This window comes from Acanthochromis polyacanthus, chromosome 20 (genome assembly GCF_021347895.1).
Source record: "Acanthochromis polyacanthus isolate Apoly-LR-REF ecotype Palm Island chromosome 20, KAUST_Apoly_ChrSc, whole genome shotgun sequence".
NCBI lineage: Eukaryota > Metazoa > Chordata > Actinopteri > Pomacentridae > Acanthochromis > Acanthochromis polyacanthus.
This window is the reverse complement of record NC_067132.1, coordinates 17,280,099-17,301,091: the sequence shown is the minus strand read 5'-3', so window position 1 is coordinate 17,301,091 and position 20,993 is coordinate 17,280,099. Positions and strand designations below refer to the sequence as shown.

At 39.5% G+C, this 20,993-nt stretch overlaps 1 long non-coding RNA gene across 1 annotated transcript in view; it reads right to left on the bottom strand.

The window, feature by feature from the left end:
* Window positions 1–3,154: 3,154 nt before the first annotated feature.
* Window positions 3,155–20,993, bottom strand: part of LOC127531389 (uncharacterized) — a 40,206-nt gene continuing 22,367 nt past the window's right edge. The window contains exons 2-3 of the long non-coding RNA XR_007938449.1: window positions 8,612–8,694; window positions 3,155–3,222 (exon numbers count right to left, since the gene is read on the bottom strand). This is a non-coding gene — a long non-coding RNA (uncharacterized LOC127531389). The remainder of the gene's footprint in view (window positions 3,223–8,611; window positions 8,695–20,993) is intronic.

Sequence of the window (20,993 nt, the reverse complement as noted above, 5' to 3'; positions counted from 1 at the left end):
CGTATGTTTGACACCTCTGCTCGAGAAAGTGCAAACCAATGAAGCCTCCAACTTTCTCTCGAGCACACCAGTTCACCTTCACCTGTAATTCATGTTCAAACCAGAAACCAATTCTAGAGAGGAAAAATGATACAGAAAGCTACACCCTGTAAATGAACAGGAATCATTCCTTAGGTTTGTGACATATGAAATCCCAGATGTCTAAATTTGTGCTTTGGAAAACATCCCATAGTGGAAATTCTCAGTCATGGCTTGGACGTCTTTATTTGCACGTTATGTCCTCTAGCACATACAAAAATACCATATGGATATGTTAAGAACACTAAAAAGCTTTCCACTATCAGTCTTTAAAATGCTGATTATTGCAGCTCTGAAGCAAAACCACTATAAACCACTATAAACCACTTTAAGATAAACATTTCTCCCTGCTGTTGTCCTTTCCATTGATGAATGGCACTACGCCTTGATTTGTAAGAGCTAAAATGTTGCACGGGTTTTGAGGAAATATCAGAAATTTTTATCACAGTGAATTGTAGATCAGTGTGTTCCAGCAACTGCTTTTGTGCAGATATGATTACAAAGCCAAATTCACAAGCTGTGAGTATTCAAACCCAAAGAACTCATATCCATCATAGCTTCCCACTACTGCTTCCCACCCAAGCCATTTGTGTATCTTTTTTAAATTTATGATGTTACCTCTTTCCTTGGCTCCCTTTGGAGTTTTTCTGCCTCTGTGTGGATGGAAAAGGAGCTGGTGGGGGAACAATTGGAAAGAAATGTATCAATTAAAACAACGTTTAAACAGCGTAAAGATCACAGGGTTGTCAGGGAAGGTTGTTTAGGAGCCCTTCTGTTTAAAGCTGAAAGATGAGCCAGCTCACACTGTGATGCGCAACATGATTAAACAAACAGCTACGTAGGCTACAAGTTTATTTGTCAGCTTGGTACTGTTAACAGACCAACAGATATTTGAATTAATTTTAAACACAGTAAGGTAAATCGAATTTTGACATGTGAGAGGAGAGCAATTCATCAATATGAAACCTGAACCAGGACATGATCTCTTGTTTGTTGATCTGCAGCCTCAACAGTCCACAATGCATTGCAGCCATAAACATGTTTTACCTTTCGTTATTCCCTCTTCCTCTGACCTGTAAAGCTTGCTTGAATGCAACAAGTCTACGCAAGTTTCTTTAATAAAAGCCAAGCCGGGAAAGTTATAGGCTAGTTGATGCGAGTGCGTACAGCATCAAGTTAAATTATGGCACTTTATCATGAAGATGCTCCGAGGATCGCCAGCTGATGATGTATAGTGTGAGTGAATCTGAGGGTGGAATTCTCCTTTAATGTCAGTGGCATAAACACCGTGGCTCTCATCCATTTAACCGCATCTGGGCTGCTCTCGCTGCTCATAGATCACGGGTGCCTTTCTGCTCGGCTCCTCTGCCTGGATGAATTCCTATCAGATTAAAGGTTTCGGTGCCCCACCCCCCACCCCGACCTCCTCCATATTACTCCTCCCCCTCCGTCTCCACACTCACCTCCCACCTCCCATATTCTCACATCGGTCCTTCACTTCATCCCGAATCTCCAGGCCTACACTTCCCTACTCCCGCTCATAAATAAATACAAACATCCTCCATGCACGCATATTTTACACACACACACACACACACACACACACACACACACACACACACACACACACACACACACACACACACACACACACACACACACACACACACACACACACACACACACACACACACACACACACACACACACACAAAATGCAGTGTATGTTGTTTACAAAGACAGCCAATAACTCGCCAGACCCAGACATAACTATTGCTGGAGAGAAGATCGACGTGGTAACAGAATATAAATACTTGGGAATTATTTTAGATTCACATTTTTCATTTAAAAATTATGCTAAGAAAGTTACCCAAGTGGTAAAACGAAACATGTCAAATTTTAGATATATCAGACAGAGTTTGAACACAGAAGCTGCGAAACTTTTCTTTCATGCTATGATAATGCCACATTTGTCATATTGTGTCACCAGTTGGTCTCAGGGCTGTGAGAAAATATTACAGCCAATCTATTCTGTCTATAAACAGGCCCTAAAAGTTTTAGATATGAAACCTTTTCGGTATCATCATTGCGGCATTTAAGATAAATATAGTCTGCTGAATTGGGAAAATTTTGTTAAATTTCAAGATGCTCTTCTGGTTTTTAAAATCCCTCATGGTTTGGCCCCGCCACCACTTAGCAATTTTTTAAACTTGAGTAGAGGACGAACCAGAGCTGCCGCATCACATAAACTAATTGTTCCCTACAGAGGCAATATACTGAAAAATTTAACAAAAATTGCTAAAATCATGGCTGCTTGACAATCAAGTTTGTACTCACAGCTAGACATGATTTGTTTTAAATTGTCTTTTATTTTGTGCTGCCTGCCTGCTGCCAATGTTGCTATGTCTGCATCTATCAATGTTATTGTGATGTTTGTTGTATGATGCTGTGCTGTGTGGATGTTGTGACTGGTATTGGTGTTATCACTGTATTTTAATGACTTATTTACTCTTATTTTTTAATGTTGTTGCTGGCATTTTCATCTGCCCACGGACTACAGTTGGAAATTAGCTTTATAGCTAAAACTGGTACATTTACAGAAATGTTGATTAATGTGCACTGTCCCTGTTCAAACAAACTAATAAAATAAATAAATAAACACACACACATGCACACACACACAAATAGACCATGAGCAGTTGCCATTTATGTCTCAATCACACCTCAGCAGTAATTAGTCCTTGGTTGGTTGATTACGCCGCCATGAGGTTGACTCTGATGAAGGACGCAACATAAGTATTGAGCTTACAGTCCCTCATTTCACTCGTTACAGTGTACACATTATTAATATGCATGCAATCCACCATAATGGCCACTAATTATGTTAAACAGTACAAGGCGCCACACTGGAGGTTGAAGGTTCATGTTTGTATCACGTTCTCGGCGGTGACTTTCTTCCGACAGAAACACTTCCCCGCCTCTGATGTTATTTTTACTTGCATCCGGTGAATAATGCAGCACCACGAAAATCACAACCGAAAGTTACTTCACAGTGTTTTCCATTTCCCAAACATACCTGACAATAGCTCAGTAGCGGGTAGCTCAGCCTGGGAAGCAGATTTCCAGCCCAGACAGCGATGGTGGCTGGAAATAAAAACAGATTGTGGCAGTTGACAGGTGGAATGAAAAGTGGGTAGTTTCCTTGATGTGGGAAAGGCTCAGAAGAACCTCGATCAAAGTTTGAAGTGACTTTTAATATTTATCCAAGAAAAAAATTTCTGAAAAACATCAGTTGTTGTTTTTTCCCCCTTTCATTGTAACTGTTTACTTTCCTAAAAGGCCAGAAAATGTAGTATAATGTTAAGCTGCGTTGACTAACACTGGTTCTTCTGAGCCAGCCACTTCAGAAGATTTTAATTTTTTATATACTTTTTTCTGTCAGGTTGTAAAATTATGTACATGACGGTTAATTGGTTAAGTAAAATACTATGTCTTTCAGTAAATGTATATACCTAAAACATAAATATATAAAAACAGATACTTAAAAAATGCTGATATGTGTTACCAGTATAAACAGTATTTATAGCAGATGATGGATACAAGGTAAAATAATTCCTGCAGACAGTCTATTGACTTTCTGAACTTCGATTATGGCTGCGATGGGGTTGAGCGGGAGGTGTTGGTGGTGAAGTGAAACTTCATAACATTTACATTTTTCCCTCATTAGTCACACATTTTATCCAAACCTTGAGAATGAATTATGCTGCCAACTAAATCTCATTGATTTCCTCCCTTTCCCCTGAAATGATATAAATTGTATCACTCAAGCATAATGCAGCAGCATACAGCTCTCAGCAGATGTGGATTCACAATGCATATTTCAGAGTGTGTGTGCACGCAGGAGAGGAAGCAGGAGGCGTGTGCTTGTGAGCGAGATCGATAGTTTTGTTTGGCTGTGGTTTAGATTCTGCCACTGTGAAAAATCTGGGATTTGCTTCCCGACAGACCCTTAATGTTTTAGTGTTGTAAAATTTGTGATCGCTACACATTTGAATGAGCACGCTCCAATTATAACCAATTGATGATCCATCTATAATCAGAAGGAAAAAATATTCCGCGGCATAATCTTACTCTAGCATTTGGTGGGGAGTAAATTGATGATGAGATGCGTAATACAGAGCAGATACATGTCAGGTTTGTGTGCCAATAATTCAAATTAAAGTGTGAAATCGTTGGTTTTATTCTCCATTCCAGCAGTGCATTTTCTCCTTTTTCTACTTTCTCTCACTGCTTTCCATTTCACGTCGCAGGTGATATTCCCTTGTTCCCGGCTGGATTGTCATCAACTGTCATCAACTGCAGCGGACCTTGAACCAGATACAAGATGAGGGATTTCTCTGCCCGGCCTAAGCGTGTGCGTGGCAGCCAGACTGAGAACGTGTCTGGGCTGCGGACGGGAAGCACTGAGCACCGTGTCTGAGGCCTACCAGGAGACCTCCGATAGCCAGCACACCGTGTCTTAAATCTTTACCCTGGTGTCATCTCCCCTCATGTTCCCACATGCAGCCCGGCCCAAACACAGAGGGCCAGGAAGCAGCTAGCAGGTTGTGGATGGAAACATGCGCTCTATGCTTCGTTGGCATCAGTGGTTTTCTTCAACAGTGGCTCATTTTATTATATATTTATAGGTTTTAACACCATTTTTTCCACCCAAAACAATACATTTTATTGGAAGAAATGTCTTTGAACCTTCATGTTCTGTTTGTGCTTCTGGGACACCAGGCCCTCAACATAGTTTTTCATTTTATCACCTTGTTCTGTCTTGACTTTGCAAGTTTCTTTTTGCTTTCCTTTTTATTAGGAATTGATGGTAACGTGATTTTGACATGACAGCAATCAAAATCAGAATTATGCTAAACCTTTGCTGTTACCTATGCTTGCTTGTTTTTGGTTGTTTCCTCATCAGAAAAGCCCAGAGCTACAAAATATGGTTGGAAAAACCAAATGGGGGGTTTCTCACTTGAAGTGTGATTGACAGACAGCCCACTCCTGCTCAGTGATTGGCCAGCTAGTTCACATTTTAAAGCTGTAAACAAGAGCAACACTATGAATATCTTCCATGGTGTTATCTCCAATTTTGAACAGTATAGCCTCTCTCTCTTCCCTGTGATTGACGTTTTTTTTAATCCCACCTTCATGTGCCGTTTGGAACGACTATAAATGGTTTTGATTTCTGCCACGATCAGATAACTTGCTGTACCAAGTACATCTTGAGACCTTTATGTAGTCAAATTTAGCCCAAATGTGAGTAACTTCACTATGTAAAGTAGCATACAGTTATTTGTCTGTGAGTTTCTGGCAAACAAAGGGATGTATTTGTTTATGCAAAGCCCAAAATAATATTACAAACATGACATATTTGGTATTTTAGTTGGTGTAATAACAATTCCGCATGGTCATTTTCTTATTTTATCACCTTCAAATGTGCAGCCTTAGTTTGTGGCTGCAATTTATGCACTTATTGGATTTTAATAGCGTTAACATTTCATTGTGGTAGATTTTGCAATTATATTTTCAGTGTAATTACACACTGGAGAAGTGAAGCCACTGTCAACAAAGCATGAGCCTTATCCAAATATTTATCCAAACTGTACTGAAAATGTCACTGAACTGAAGAGTTTCTGAAAGTCCCAATGCAACCACAGCGAAGCATGTAAAAGCTGCAGGATGACCTCTCAGGCAAAAGCACGAGGTGGCATCCTCTGTCCGGAAGGTGATGACAGAATTCTGGGATGTGTTCATCAGTGTCTGTGTTTTCACTGCTGGCTTTCCCTGCACCTTGCAGCCTCTGTCTGTGCTCAGCCTGCTCCCTGAGCGCTGCACAGCTGTGGGTGTCGATGGTGACAGGTCAGCTAATTAGAGCAGCGCTGTGTCTGTCTGAGGCTGCTGCAGGGAGCTGCTGGGCACATGAGTCTGAGCGTACTCACCCAAGCCTCTGGGCTTTGTGGAGGCACTCATGCATACATGTCCACACATACACTAATGCATGCAGAAGTGTGTCTATACACACATGCATGGACTTTGCATCAAGTACAGTGGCCATAAAGCAACATTTTCTGTAGCTTTTCGAGATTTTCTTAAGGTGGATTCGCTGGTTTGATTGGAAACATTCATAATAATTCTCCAGGTTAAAGTTAGCACATAGCATATATAACAATGTGATCTAGAAAGTTGTGAAATTTTCATTATTTGAACTTTTACTATGGAATACTGAGGGCATTTTTCTAAAGCTAAATAAATTTTCACCAAAAAAAATTATTTAAAGATGGCATAGTCACAAAAATACACACAAAACGACAACTTTAATTATAACTGTGTAAATTACAAAGCTCATATTCTCACAATTGCTGACTTTATAATGAAGTTATATGTGTCATGGTCAATGACTCCCCATTTTGACCTTCAGGGATGCAGCCACAATCACAACCACCGCGCACCCTTCAATCTCTCGGAGCTCATCTGACCCTCCCTGAGCTACGAACCTTCGTCATAACCTGACACCTCCCCGTGTCACACAGTTTGACCTTTTTCCCCAAGCAATGACCATACTGTAGAAGCAGATGGAAGCAAGAACACACTGACGCATACAAACAGAGTTCTTTAAGTAGTGACACACTCCAGAAGCATGCATGTGGATATCTCTTGGAGGAGGGAAGAAGGCATATACACACATTACCCTTTACTGTATCGTTGAATATAAACTATCAAGCTGTGCAGTGTTAAACGGATTCCACATGCCTAGATTAAGATTTCAGAGTACGTACTAGCAGATCTGTGCAAGCTCTATTTGGTGTGAACTATCGCTTTAATATTGTCAGATATGCCATTGAACATGGTCCATTTGACAGTGGCGTATCTATATTGCTGCAGTATCCAGCTTGTTCTGAGTTGCTGCCAAGGGAGGTCTTAGAGGTGAGCTTCCTTTCTCTCGAATAAATTGCTTATTTTTCCTCCTCCTTCCTCCATGAAGTGGACCTTTTGCCCCGGTCGGCCCTTCGGTGGCTCCGGAGTCATCTACTTTTATTGCAGTTAATGCTCCAAGGTACAAAACAGCAGCGATGCACAGGGAGCTTCTAGCCCTGGCACCCAATGCAAGTGCCAATCAATTTTTAATCACACTTAAATCAATAGTAGCAACTTATTTTTTTTAAACAAGAAAAAGCAAAGATGGAAAAATGGAACGCAAATATAGGAACTGAGGCATTGTCTGTAATTGAATTTGGCCAACGAATATCTGCATACCCCAGATACCAGATCGGCATAAACTGGTGGTCGTATAGCAAACAACCCAAAACGCATTTAACGGCCACCCTAGGTGAAATATTTAAATATTCATTTGCACATTTTCCTTTGATATATGCAGCAGCAATAAAGTGAGATTAAAAGGCCTATTTGAGAGGTTGTTTTTTTTTCATTTGTGTTTAATGGATTGGAGACATTTTTATGGCCTGCACTTTGTCCCTGTTGTAATAATAGCAATGCCGCCTATTTTTTTATTCACCGGTTCATAAAATCATGTTTGAATGCTTAATAGAGCAAAGCCTGAATGGATGGAAACCCCGATAGTTGTGTTAATATAACATGCATGTGTGAATACACACCTTGCTTTAGGATAAACCCTCATCTCAACGGCATCTGTGCGTGTGCTTTCCACTTTCAATCCCGACTCCCCAAGAGTGTCGCTGCTCCTTACAAAAGGTGTGCTGTGCTGATATACGACGTAATCGACCGCTTGTCTTGCATGCAAATATGTAAATGACAAGTCCGCATCTAAGTGGCTGATTGTGGGGAGGGGGAAAAAAAACACACTGCAATAAATGAGTGGCATATGGTTCCAGTCATCTCTTTGTTGGCAATTCCAATACACAAGGCAATATATATAGGTGGAACTGCAGAGGCAGCAGAAACCTTAACTGGAGCCTTATGCTGCCTCCCCTGTAATGACAAAATGAAGTTTTGAGTTTGGGAGTTTTGCTCTGCTGCTTTTTTTCTTTTTTTTCATTGACAGGAACAAAAGAAAGGTTGCTCTGTAAATAATGATAATCTGTGTTTAACGTGCTGTACCACGCTCCTCAGCCTGCAACTTCAAATTAATGGGATTCTTATTTTGTTTGTCTACTAAAGTGTACTAAGCTCCATTATTACTGTACCTCGACTGTAACCTTGTGAGGCTGCGGCCCACTGAGTGCCAAGATGTAAAAGCTGTCCGATGAGTCTCAACGATATGCAAAGCTCCACTCTTAATAATTCATGTCTGAGTTTACAAATGGCACTGTTGCGCAGAGACGAATCAGTGGAGTCGTTGAAATGCTGTTTGGAGGAGATGAAAGTTTAATTCCTGTCCTAGATTACTCCTCCTCATATCTAAGCAGGCCCATTATTTTGCCTCCACCAATGTTTTCCCACCCGCTGTAATGGGAAATGAAGGCAGACGTAGGCTGCAGTGGTGGGACACGATGGGTTATGTACTCACCGCGGATCCTCCCTGATAGGTGACAGCTGGGGCGGCTATTTGCATCGCTGTTTGAGGAGAGCGTCCTGTTAGGCCACAAGCTGCTGGAGGGAAAACAGGGACAGTACTGTAAATGTAGCACGGCAGAATGAGTGTGTGTGTACTGTATTTAATGTAGGAGAGGAGACAGAAGGAAAAGAAGGAGTCCTGTTGAGGCACAGAATTGTAAGACATTGACACTGACACTGAAAAAATGACACCTTCTTCAGCTATAAATCACAAGAAGTGACCAACTGCTTACTGTTACTTTTGTTACACATATGATAAAAAGATACTTGAGACTCTTATTAATTTATAAGGCAATTGCACCTTCATCTTTAATTTCAAATTTCAGTTTTTTTTTGTTGGCAGCCTCAAGTTTGGCAGGTTTTATTTATTTATATACACCTTCTATTTATTTCATCAGCTACAGCTATGTATTAATAAGCTTAATGAGGCATTGAGAACTACAGTTGACTGTTTAATGTTTCCAGGTGAGTGCTGATTAAAGAGAACTTTATCAAACAGGTCCGAAATATGCACATCCCAGGCATCGTATTGTTATCCCACAGCCCAATTTGGCTGCTTTCATTCTAACACAACAACTACGAGTCTGTAAGATGAAGACCCTCAAGTGACGGATGTAACAAAGAGCAAGCTGAGTTTTGGAAGTTGGATAGACGAAAGATTTTTTTTAAGAATTTTGACACTTGAGAGAATTTTTGAAATTGACCTAGCAATTAACTGATTAATCTGAAATGCAATCTGTTTTTTTCAGCCAACTTTAGGGGCAGCCCTACTCCCCAGTATACTAGATAAACTGTTTTTACAGTACCAAAGAGCTCTGTTGGGCATTACACACATCATCCAAACCTTGAAGAGATTTCAGTGTGCCTGTGCGTGGGCTCCTGTGGATCAGTATGCTGCCGTTGCGAGTGAGGAAGCGTTGTCAAAGGCTCTGAAAAGCTCTTTGATAAACGCTGAGGGCCACCACCCCAACTCTCTCTATCTCTCTCCTGGTTCCTCTCTCTCTTTCTGAACTTGCAGACTTTCGAGAACTGAATCAGACGTGATCAAAGGTTTATTTGAATTGTTTCTTTGCCTCGAGGTCTGGGGTCAAAACATTTATAGTGATACCTGTGTTGCTGATAAGAGAGGGTAAGGTGAGAGTCTCAGCACTCCAGCCCCCATAACTGACCATTTTTCTTCCAATACTCTGCGATACTGGATCTTTGGATACATAATCTCACAACCACTTCAAATAAGTGTTAAAGTGAAACTTTAAAGCAAGTCCAAGGCATCACTTCACACATAGAAGTGCAAATGCCACTCGGCTGCACAGCCACGTACACACTCACACGGGGCTGTCTATTTTGGGGAAATCATTTAAATCGGAGGGTTTAATATCACAGGATTCTGAAAGCAATTTATTCATCTGGTATATATCATAAGTGATAATCCATTAACACATGGGTGTATTCTTAGCCAGGTTTCATACTTGATAATGTCATTCCAGTCTGGGCCAGCTGACAGCAGGTCCATCAACTGATTACATTAGACTGAATAGGACAGGTTTGATATAATTCACCTAGATGCAGATAAATAAATTGATGTATAATGATTCATAGTACATTGAGAGTTTTCAATATTATGTTTACACATGTTAGATGTATGAAATACCGACACAGTAAAACAGCACAACTGCAGTACGCTGAATTTGTCTTAACACATTCTGAGACAGAAAACAAAGTGTTCACACTGCAGCTGCTGAATAAATGCAAAACAAGCTCATCTACAGAAAAGTGTTACCGCTAAATAATGTGTTGTTATAGATTTAAAAACAAACATATTCCCACCAAGACACAACACGCTGCGTTCTATTCTATTCAGCAAAGAAATTCCTCCTATTCTGTTCCTTGTTTTATCTCACTGCCTATGTTTTGCATTGTATTTTTCCTCAACAAGAGGTGTAAGGGGTCACAATTTAAAATGTAGAACAGTAACAGCTACTATCGCAGATTCAAGATGAGCTCTTCTGCTTGCTGCCTTAAATGGAACTCATTGTGATTACAACATGGGTAGTTGTGTGCACAAAGTGTTTGGCCTTCAAATTGTGAGACTGGCCTTAAATTGTAACATGACAAGCATCAAAAGAATCTTTCCATACCCCATTTAAAGCCCCCTGCTGCGTTCAAATTGGTTTCATGGAGGGCTGCCATTCTTTTCTTTTCTTTGCATTCAAAGGATAAACTGGTTTGAGATGCATACATTTAGAGCAGGGCAAATGCGTGGCAAAGTGGTTACCCTTGGAGATAAGGTCCCTTCAAACCTTTAAAAATTACTCTACTTCTATACTGTGTCTACTTAGGTGGTAGTCAACTACCAGCTTTGAACCAGGGCGAAGCTAACAGCTGAGATTTACTGCTAATGGTCAGTAATATTCCAGCTTTAGTTCCCCGCTTTAAATGGGCCATCACTGTGGGCTGCACATTATTTTCACAGCAAGAGATCAATGAACAAAAGGTTCCCAAGCTGTTATTACTCCGCCAAGGAACGCAGCAAATTTATGTGACGATCAGCGTACGTTTGTCTGTATGTCTGTTTGTATGTCTGTGTGCAACATTACTCAAAAATGGAATAAAGGACTTGGATGAAATTTTCAGGGAAGGGCAGAAATGACACAAGGACCACCTCATTAGATTTTGGTGGTGATGCGGCTCATAGTCTGGATCCAAAAATTTGTTAAAGATTGTATCATTGCACAGTGGCGGCATGACGTCACTGTAACTATGACAACAAGTGAATGCTACGTCAGCTGTCTGCTGACGATCACATGGTTGCCACTCTACTACAAATCCACCACTGCAGGCTTATCAGGACTTATCCAACAGAAATTATACAACGACTGAGTAGTCTTGGAGGAGTGCTGCGTTCTCCGAGTGCTTTTCTTGTGTTTTTAAGTTTTTTTAGGGCATCTTAGAAGCTGCGTCATGAAAGTAACAAGGAAAGCATTAATTACATTTTGTTGTTGGGTAATCAGGAGTGTAGAAATTCTAATATATTTATATATAAAGTTAAATAAATATATAATATTTTTCACACTGTTGGATAATTATTTTGTGCTTCATTCCCGTCTCATAATGTGCAAAGAAGCTGTATATCAACAGCAAACAAGCTGTTTGATTTGTATTCTACCGTATTTTATTTTAATTACTTACTGGCATTATAAAAAGTCAGTTTACCAAGGAAGCTAACAAGAAGCACATTCTCTATTATTTTATCTGCCTGAGGGTTTCAACACAGCAGCGTGCCCATTCTGTGGGAGCAGCCCTGCATTACCAGACACTTGCCACTGGATCATTTGGAAGTCTTACATATGGACACTTCAAGAGCAGTTGTTAAAGGGAGGAGAGAGTGTTGTTCACTCACCTCCCCCATCTTAGATAATCCCAGATGGTCTTGGGAGTCAAACTGGCAACCTTGCAGCCACAAACCCTTCTCACAAGCCTTCAGGCCACAGCTGCCTTCCTTGCTGATTGGTAATTTCTTCCTGTGGAAAACTGGATGCTTCAAAACATAAAGAGCACTCCAGATGTTTGAAGTGTCACAACATAACGATGCAGGTGGTAGACTGACAGCGAGGTAGATTTTGCTCCTCACCGCTGCCAAAAACTATCACACCAAAAAAGGAGGCACTTTTTTCATTTGGTTATTTAGTTGTTTAAAAAAAAATCACAAGAAGAACTTGTGTTTCTGCACATATCCACTTTATTTTCTCATACACTTTCAATTTTTATGCTTTTAATGGCCTGCCACAGTTGTCATAGAGACCACATATTTTACAGCCTTCATGTCATCATATGATTTTGCAAATCTTTCACAAAGCTGTAACTGAAAATGACCTCTGAAAAGGCTGATAAACTGCTCAAATACATGAAGTACCGCAGCACTTTCAAAGCCATGGCTCACTTCTCACCTCGTCCTTTTCTCAACATTTGTCACGACTCAACCCGTATTGTATGTTCATTGAGCACTGTGCACTTAAAGGTTCTCTGTGCAGCGTTTAGAACCACTGGCAAGAACACAAGCATTTCATAGGAAAAAATACGCACATTGATCCATAACTTCCAGAAAGGTTGTGCACACATGATGGCAAAATATACCTCTAGCCCACAATAACAGTGTTGATGTCAGCTCAGGTAACAAAAGCTTCACTTCACTTGTCTCTCCTTTGCTTTGCTTGTGTCTGTTCCATTCCATATATGTCTGTTTCCACAGTCCGCTGAACTGGATCAGAGCCATGAATGGACTGGATCGTGTTGTGGATTAAATGGAGTGACCCTGTAGACAGACCACAACTGCTCATGAGTGGACTGGAGGTTATCGGTGTGTGGAAAGAGATACCCCAAGACCGGACTGGAACAGACACAAACAGAGAAAAGGGGTAACGGAGCGCCTCAAAAACAGCACCAGAGACTCTGACACGGAACTGAGATAAAATAAGAGCACATAAATTAGGTAGAAGATATAAATAAAATGCTTCTTAAAACATCTTTGGATTTTTGCAGTGCAGTGTGGGAGGCTCCACTCAGTCTCTTTATAAATGCGATAAGGGCTAACAGTTTCAAAGGGTGGGGCTCACTTGCACTAGCAGAGAATCTAGGATTACAAGACACACAGAGAACTTCGTTATCTGCTAAAGACGCCATTTCTCTGCTGTGTACATAACAGATAGTTGTCTGCTGTATTTATATATTTAAAATCTTCCATATTACCCTTTTAATGTTACAGCAAATTAGTGCACTCATGACTGAATCAACACATCAGGTTGTTCCATGTCAAATGTGGCCATTATCAGTGTCAGACAGATAGCCGGGGGGAATAAAAGACATTTATCTCGCCTCTATGCAAGTCTCTCATAATTAACCAAAGGCTCAGACACACTATCACGTCTCCATCTATCTCTCCGCAAAACATTAAGCCCTCTGGACCAGAAATTACTACCAAATTAATCCACTTAAATTGGCAAATTTACATTTAGTGTCGTGTGGGAATTTGGGTAATGAACACAAACAACTTGCTAATTGATCACCACTTTTTGTTTGCTCAAGAAAATATCGAGTCACACACTTGTGTATCTCATTTGCTTCACACGCTTATTGTGATCGTAGTGGCAAAGCCCTGACGAGGTTCTCATTCTTTACTTGCTGTGAAGCTGTCCTCCTCACCTCCTTTTTTATAAAGTTTTATCTCACATAATGAAGTGGTCCTTGAGCCGCTAACTAAGACGTTACATTGTTTTCAAGGAGGTCTGATGACTGCTGATGGATGGCAAATATCTAATAATGCACTTGACACAATGATCAAAGATAAACGATTGTGCTGTGTGCCGGTGTTGAGACTATAATTGGACCACTAGTACAGAACTCTCTTTCATCATAGAGGGATCAATAATCCTGTGGAGGAAACTCAAGAAATTATCCTGGAGATCAGCCTGTAAGGTTCAGTGCCGACGATGCCACAGGCGAACGCCGGAGAAACACCGGAGCCTTGAATTTAATGAAAAGATTTCACTCAGACCACAAATATTCCTGCATTTTAGCATATAACGAGCCCTTGAAAGACAGTGTGCCCTCGGTGTGCTAGAGGAATACACAGCTTTGTCTAGACATGTTAAAATTTTATGCTTCAAAATAAAATTCATGCTCTGTTCTGGGAATAAATATTCTTCTTGTTTGAGCAAAAGAGACGAGGAAAAGGAGGAGAAACCACAGATTGTTTGAGAGTGTTTAAAGAATAACTGCCAAGCCATATAAATTTTATGATTTTGTTTTCATTAATATCCGCGAGGAAACATTAAATTTAGGGTTTGACTGTGAAATGTAAACTTTGGAGAACTTGTGGGACTCTGGGCAGCTCACTGTTTAGGTTATATTATCAGCCATATGTCGCTATGTTGTGTTGTGTGGGGGTTATTTCTTTTTATTAGTGTCTGCAGTCATGTTTAAACTGCTCCACCGGTCAGTTTCACAAAGTCAGATTACAGTAAATCCACAGCCTAAGCTATATTTATGATCCTGGTCACATGACAGTTTCCTTAAACATGTTTGTCAAACATGCAGCCTGCGGCCCAAAACCAGCAAAGACTAAAAATTACAGAGAAGACATTCTCTAAATTTGTAAAACAATAAATTTAAAATAATTTCTAGACCATAAGTTGTTTGATCATAAAGTAAAATACTAGACTGCTCATTGTTCTTTTGTCATTTTGTCTCTCATTTTTTGTAATATTTTGTCTTGTTTTTGGTCTTTCTCTGTCTTTCTTTGGTTGTTTCTCTCATGTTTTTTTTGTTGTTTTGTGTTACCTTTTTGTCTCACTTGTGTTTTTTATCTTATTTTTGTCAGGTTGTGTTTTGCTTTATTTGTTGTTTTGAGCATCATTTTTGTCATTTTTTGTTTTGTTTTTGTCTTACTTGTGTTATTACCTCCGCCAAGGAGGTTATGTGACACCCGACGTCTGTCTGTCTGTCTGTCTGTCTGTCTGTCTGTCTGTCTGTCTGTCTGTTAGCAAGATAACTCAAAAACGCCTGGGCAGATTTACATGAAATTTTGAGGAGATGTAGACTATGGTAAGAGGAAGAGCTGATTTAATTTTGGTGGCAATCCGGAAAGGATCCTGGATTCTGGATCACTTTGAATTTTTTAGTATGTGTTAGTATGTGGTCCAAAATATGACAAAAACATCATAGGTTAGTATGTCGTCCAACACATTGGAACAAGGTGTCCAGATAGCTCAACTGGTTAAGAAGGCGATTTGTAAACAGAATTGTGTCAGAGATGCAGGTTCAATTCCAGCTCATGATCCTTTACTGCATGGGTTTCCTGTTTTCTCTCTATCCTTGGCGGAAGTCTGCACTCTGAGTGCTTTACTAGTCTACTTCCTTTTTTCCTTGCTTTTGTCATTTTTGGTCTGGTTTTTGTCATTTGTTCATTTTTTGTCCTTTTGTAACTTTTTTTGTCAGTTTTTTGTCTTTTATTGTTTTATTTCGTCTCATCTGTCTTATTTTTTGTCATTTTGTGTCTCATTTTTAAAATATTTTATCTTGTTTTTCTTGTATTTTTCCATTCTGACTTCTGTCGTTTTGATCATGAGGTAAATACTATATCATTCACTTCCAGATACCTGTGACTGAATGTTTGGTGCCTTTGCAGATAAACTGTGCTCTCTAAGTTGTAACGTGTAAATGATAAACTGAGGCATAGTGTTGTTGAAATTGAACTTATTTTTCTTAAGACATTTCAAGTTGTTTGCAATGTTTTGTAAAAAGACAATTCCTTAAATGTGAACATTTTTGGACTAAAACAAAGGAAACATTTGGAGTTGTGTTTATTCATAGGTTATGCTGTGATTTTACTGGTCCGGCCCACTTGAGATCAAACTGGGCTGAATGGGGCCTCTAAACTAGATTGACTTTGACACCCCTGTTTTAGAGGCACCTTACTTAAGTTTGTGCTCCAAGGACACATCCATCCGATCCATCTATTGTCTATACAGGGTTGTGTGGGGTTGGAGTCTAACCCAACTGACAGAGTGAAGGTAGAGGACACCCTGGACAGGTCGCCAGTCTATCACAGGACTACATATACAGACAAACAAACACACTTGCATTCATACCTACAGACAATATAGAGTTACTAATTAACCTCAGCATGTTTTTGGCCTGTGGGAAGAAGCCAGAATACCTGGAGAAAACCCACATCTGCACAGGGAGAACATGCAAACACCATGGAGAAAGATCCCAGGACCAGGCTGCGGCACAAACCATCTTCTAGCTGCAAGGCGAAAGCGCTAACCACCAATCCACTGGGCAGCCCTCCAGAGACCGGTAGTCTCATATTGTACATACCTGTTCGTCTTTGTTTCTGATGAAAGTTCTTGTCAAAACACCCGAGCACCCTTGATATATGAATTTTGGTGATTGATAACAGGTGAATTGGCTCTACGGTTGAGTTTTCCGCCCACTTTTTCACAGCAGAAATACTTCTCCGATAAAATCCCGCAAAGACCAAGTTGTTGAAGGAAGTAATTTCATTGGCTCAGGTGGAGGAAATTGATATAGTCACACTGTATGTGGATTCTAATCGAACAAAGTGGACATGACAAAACTGAAATTACAAAAACGGGGAGATTGATGGCATGAAAAGAAATGAAACGATCCTTTAATAGGCTTGAGGAGCTTGTTTCTGACACAAACACCAAAAAGTCTGTTAGTCATTTAAAATCATTTATTCAATATCTTATCAGTATTAAATATCCTGCCCTTGAAGGTTGTGCTTTATTTTGTGTTAATTTAAAAAGCAATTTTTCATGTCGTCATCACAACTTAAGCTTTGGTTGGAATCATTAAAACGTCAAAAATATCTACCAGAGCTTGTTTTGGGGGGAAAATATTATGTCGCAAATCTGTTTTGCAAAAGAGAGATTGAAATGGACTCAAGTAATCTTGTCTTCAACCTAAGGTGAAATGCTGACGATGATGCATGACTTGACAGTTTCCTCATCCCTCAAATCTATTGTTTTAAATCGACTGTGCTTTCACACGATTCAATTATACAGTCGGTATTGCAGGGCTGGCTTTCTACTGCAAAAATATTTGACGATATGAGAACCTTGTGTGACCCATTTATTTTGATTTGGGAATACAATTGTATCTCATCCCTAATGTCTGTCGTGGGCAGGGTTCATAAATCACTCTGCCAGCTGTGTACAAATGCATGATAGGTGCCGTAAATTCAGTAGTATCAAAGGAGAGAAATTAACATAGATTATGTCATGTATTCATCAGTGATATGTTCAAAATGAAGCAGCTACACAGACTGTGCCTCATGTGCCGCCCCCTTTTTTTTTTTTTTAAATTTCCACCATGGCAGGAGTTGAGCGCTCCTTTACACAGTAATGCTTTCTAATCAGTATAAATTCCTCAGAAGATCTTTGAAGTTATTTTTTTCTCTCCAAAGAGTCACACACCGTGTCACTCGGTACATGTTTTATGCAAAACAGCCGAGAATAAGGGCATGAGCTTTAACACTGACGATAGATCAAACCTCTCAGTGTTACCAATACACTGCCTACTATTTTCTTGCTCTGTTGTCTTTCCTTCCCATGAAAGAGAATTATAAAAAAGACCTCCACGACTGCAAGAGCGCAAGAGAAAGTGAGTGCAGGGAAGAAAGTGAGAGGCTGCGGAGAGATAGTGTTTATTGCTTGTGGGAGGTGAATGATGGCGCAGCATAAAAACCCGACCAAACCGAGCAGATGGAGCCTATGTGACAGTAAAACCCCAAACGTCCGCTGAAGGTTTCTACCGGTGACTTATGAACGCTATCTGTCAAAACAAAGGCAAGAGTTAGCAGGATGATATGCTAATGAAGCAGCGTTGCTCTGGTGACAAATTATGTTCAAAAAGTAAATTGTTTCTCATAAGAGCCCTCAGTGTGAGCAAGGACAGCAGTGAGTGAGAGATTATTGGTCCGGGAGGAGACAAGTGGTTAGTGAAGTTCACGGTGAAACGGAAACAATAAATTCCGGCTTTTTGAGGGAGGAGGTGCTCCAACAAAACTGGACGGGACGGATATAAAACAAATGAATGAAAAATGAACGGTGGTAAAAGTGCTGTTAAATCTTCTGAAAATTAGCAACAAGATGATTTCCTCACACATTGCCGCAGTACTTTTACATCCAGGCTTCGATGGAACAACTTATTTCAGTACTGAGACAGTGGTGGAAGTAAAGAAGTAACTAAGTAATTGAGTGTTTACATTTTATGCTAAGTTATGAACATTACCCTGACAATCGTATTCAAAGTAATGAATGCATATAAAAGTTATGAAACAAAGAAACTTGTAGAAAAGAATCTATAATGATATTTAGAATCCAGATAAACAAAACAGGCAGTAAGTTTCTTTTCTGTCATCAGGGCTGACAATAAAACTAGTTATTACCAAACTTAAAACACGTAGACACTCTTATCATGGCAAACACATCAGGTTTTGGCAATGAGTGACATTTTAAGGTTTTTGGGTTATTGTATTCTTTTGCATGCTGATTTATGTCGCTCATTAATTTATGAAATATTATTTTTGGAATATTAGATTAGATAAATTTATCATGAAATCTATTATTTTATTCTCTTTACTATTTCATATGTATATTTAAATGTGTAACATTTGAGTAACTAATTTACTACCTACTTGGCACAGAGTAACTTTGGTTCCTACTAGCCGTTGTTGACGGTGGGACAGGTTTAAGTGCTGGAGAGACGCGTGCTGCAGAAGTTAAGGTAAAGTGTAAACTATCTGGTATTGATTAAAAAAAGATTATTTTAAGAGAACCTATAATCTGTTTTGTCACAGAGTCTAGCTAGAGATACACTCACAGAAATCAGGGTTACAATACTGTTTCTTATTTGTCTCGATTGCATTTTTCTAAACATATAACTAAATTACTTTTTGCTTTTTTGTTTTTATTATAATGTGGTAAACTAGTGGTTACTGTTTTCCAATTTGGAGCCATGAAAAAACTACTTTTCTCTCCCAATACTGATGTATGCATCAGAATACAACAATTACATATTAATAAATAAAACTTTAACAGGTGAAACTAATTCAAATCAAATCATATTTGCTGTCTTTGCAGACATATAGAGATGAACAGTGAGAAAAAAATGTTTCACCAGCTCTGTGGTGCAGCTTAAACAAGAAATAAAAAGAAAGTAGATATTATAACTTAACAGCAACTTTAAGTAGCGCAGATACTTAATAAATACTAATATACTGAAACTTTAATAAGACATATAAACAATATTATTAAACAAGACAGAAATTACGCAGAAGACATAGAATTTTTTTTGAAAATCTATGGGAATAAGATAAACAAATAGTGTAAACACAGTGCGCAATCCAGAAAAAAGTATTATCCAGTAACAATATAAAGTATCTGCTGCTCCGCTGCATGCTGCCATGTTAAATCACACTATCAAACATATTTTGTTAATAATACCTTTGATAATATTTGTACTTGAATTCATTCCTTCCTTGACTTGTATTACTTTTCAGTCTCTTTTAGTTTGAAATCATAGGACGATAGGCAAGCAACTGCTTTACAAAACCGCAAGAGAAGTTGACAAAGTAGGTTACACCTTTAGGAAAACACGTTTAAAGTAAAACTAAAGTTTAGAGGGAAAAAAAAAAACTGAGGTAGCAGTGAACAGAGGGGGCATTGTGTCTGCAGCCAAAGCCTATGAAGGTAAGAAAAGGGCAAAGCGGCAGGAGGTTTTATGACTGAGTTATTGTCAATGTTTACATGCCAGGTGTCAATGGTGTCACAGATTGCCATCCCAGTGTTCTCAGCAAGGCTTCGGCTTGGTAAACAGACTTCAAAGGAGACGGCTCTGTGCTGAAACAGAGACACATATGCATGCATGCACGAGCTCACAAGCGCGCGCGCACACACACACACACACACACACACACACACACACACACGGTATGCAACAAAGCGCACATTCTCTCACATATAAGAATTGTGCTGCACTGCATCCAACCATAAGACCAGTGTCAACATTAGGCATCCTGCTGGCTTGGATACAGAAAAATCACATAGACGTTGCACAGTTCTGCAGAAAGAGTCACTTGAAATGTCATGTTGTGCTGAAGTACAGTGCAGGAATGACAGGGTGGATGATTTGCTGTGTGCATGTGTGCCTCTCTAAGGGTACATGTGAGTGTTTTTGTGTGTGCTGCGTGTGATGCTATGTGTGTATGTGCAAGGCAAATATGCGAGCTTGTGTACACAGCGCACAGTATTTGTTTATGAGGTTTACCCAACTGGATTGTAGGGATTGTGTACAGTGCTGCATGCACTATTTAATGAGGATGAACTTTTCAAATAATCCATTATTAGCAAGAGTGGATCATAAACAGGAAAAAAAAGAGATGAGGATAAGTTTTATTATTTTCCTCTTGCCTCAAACTGCCTTCTTCTTTAAATTTAGATTCTATTTTATTATTGTTTACACTGAGAAGTTGCTTTCCTAAATAGGTAAAAGAGCAAATAGTACAACATTTCATAGCATTGCAACAGTTTTTAAATTATTAATAAGCTCAAATGACTTTGAATTCCGTGCTGTCTTAGTACACTATAGGCCAATTGGTGCTCCAGTAGTGTGCAATCTTTTATGAATGATGACGCCGATAGCTGCTGGTGAGATATTGTCCACATCATAAAGGATCTGATCATATATTCACAGCAATTGTGGGGACAAAGCCGAAGAATTTGGTGAAGCTGTAAAAGCTTGATGTTTTA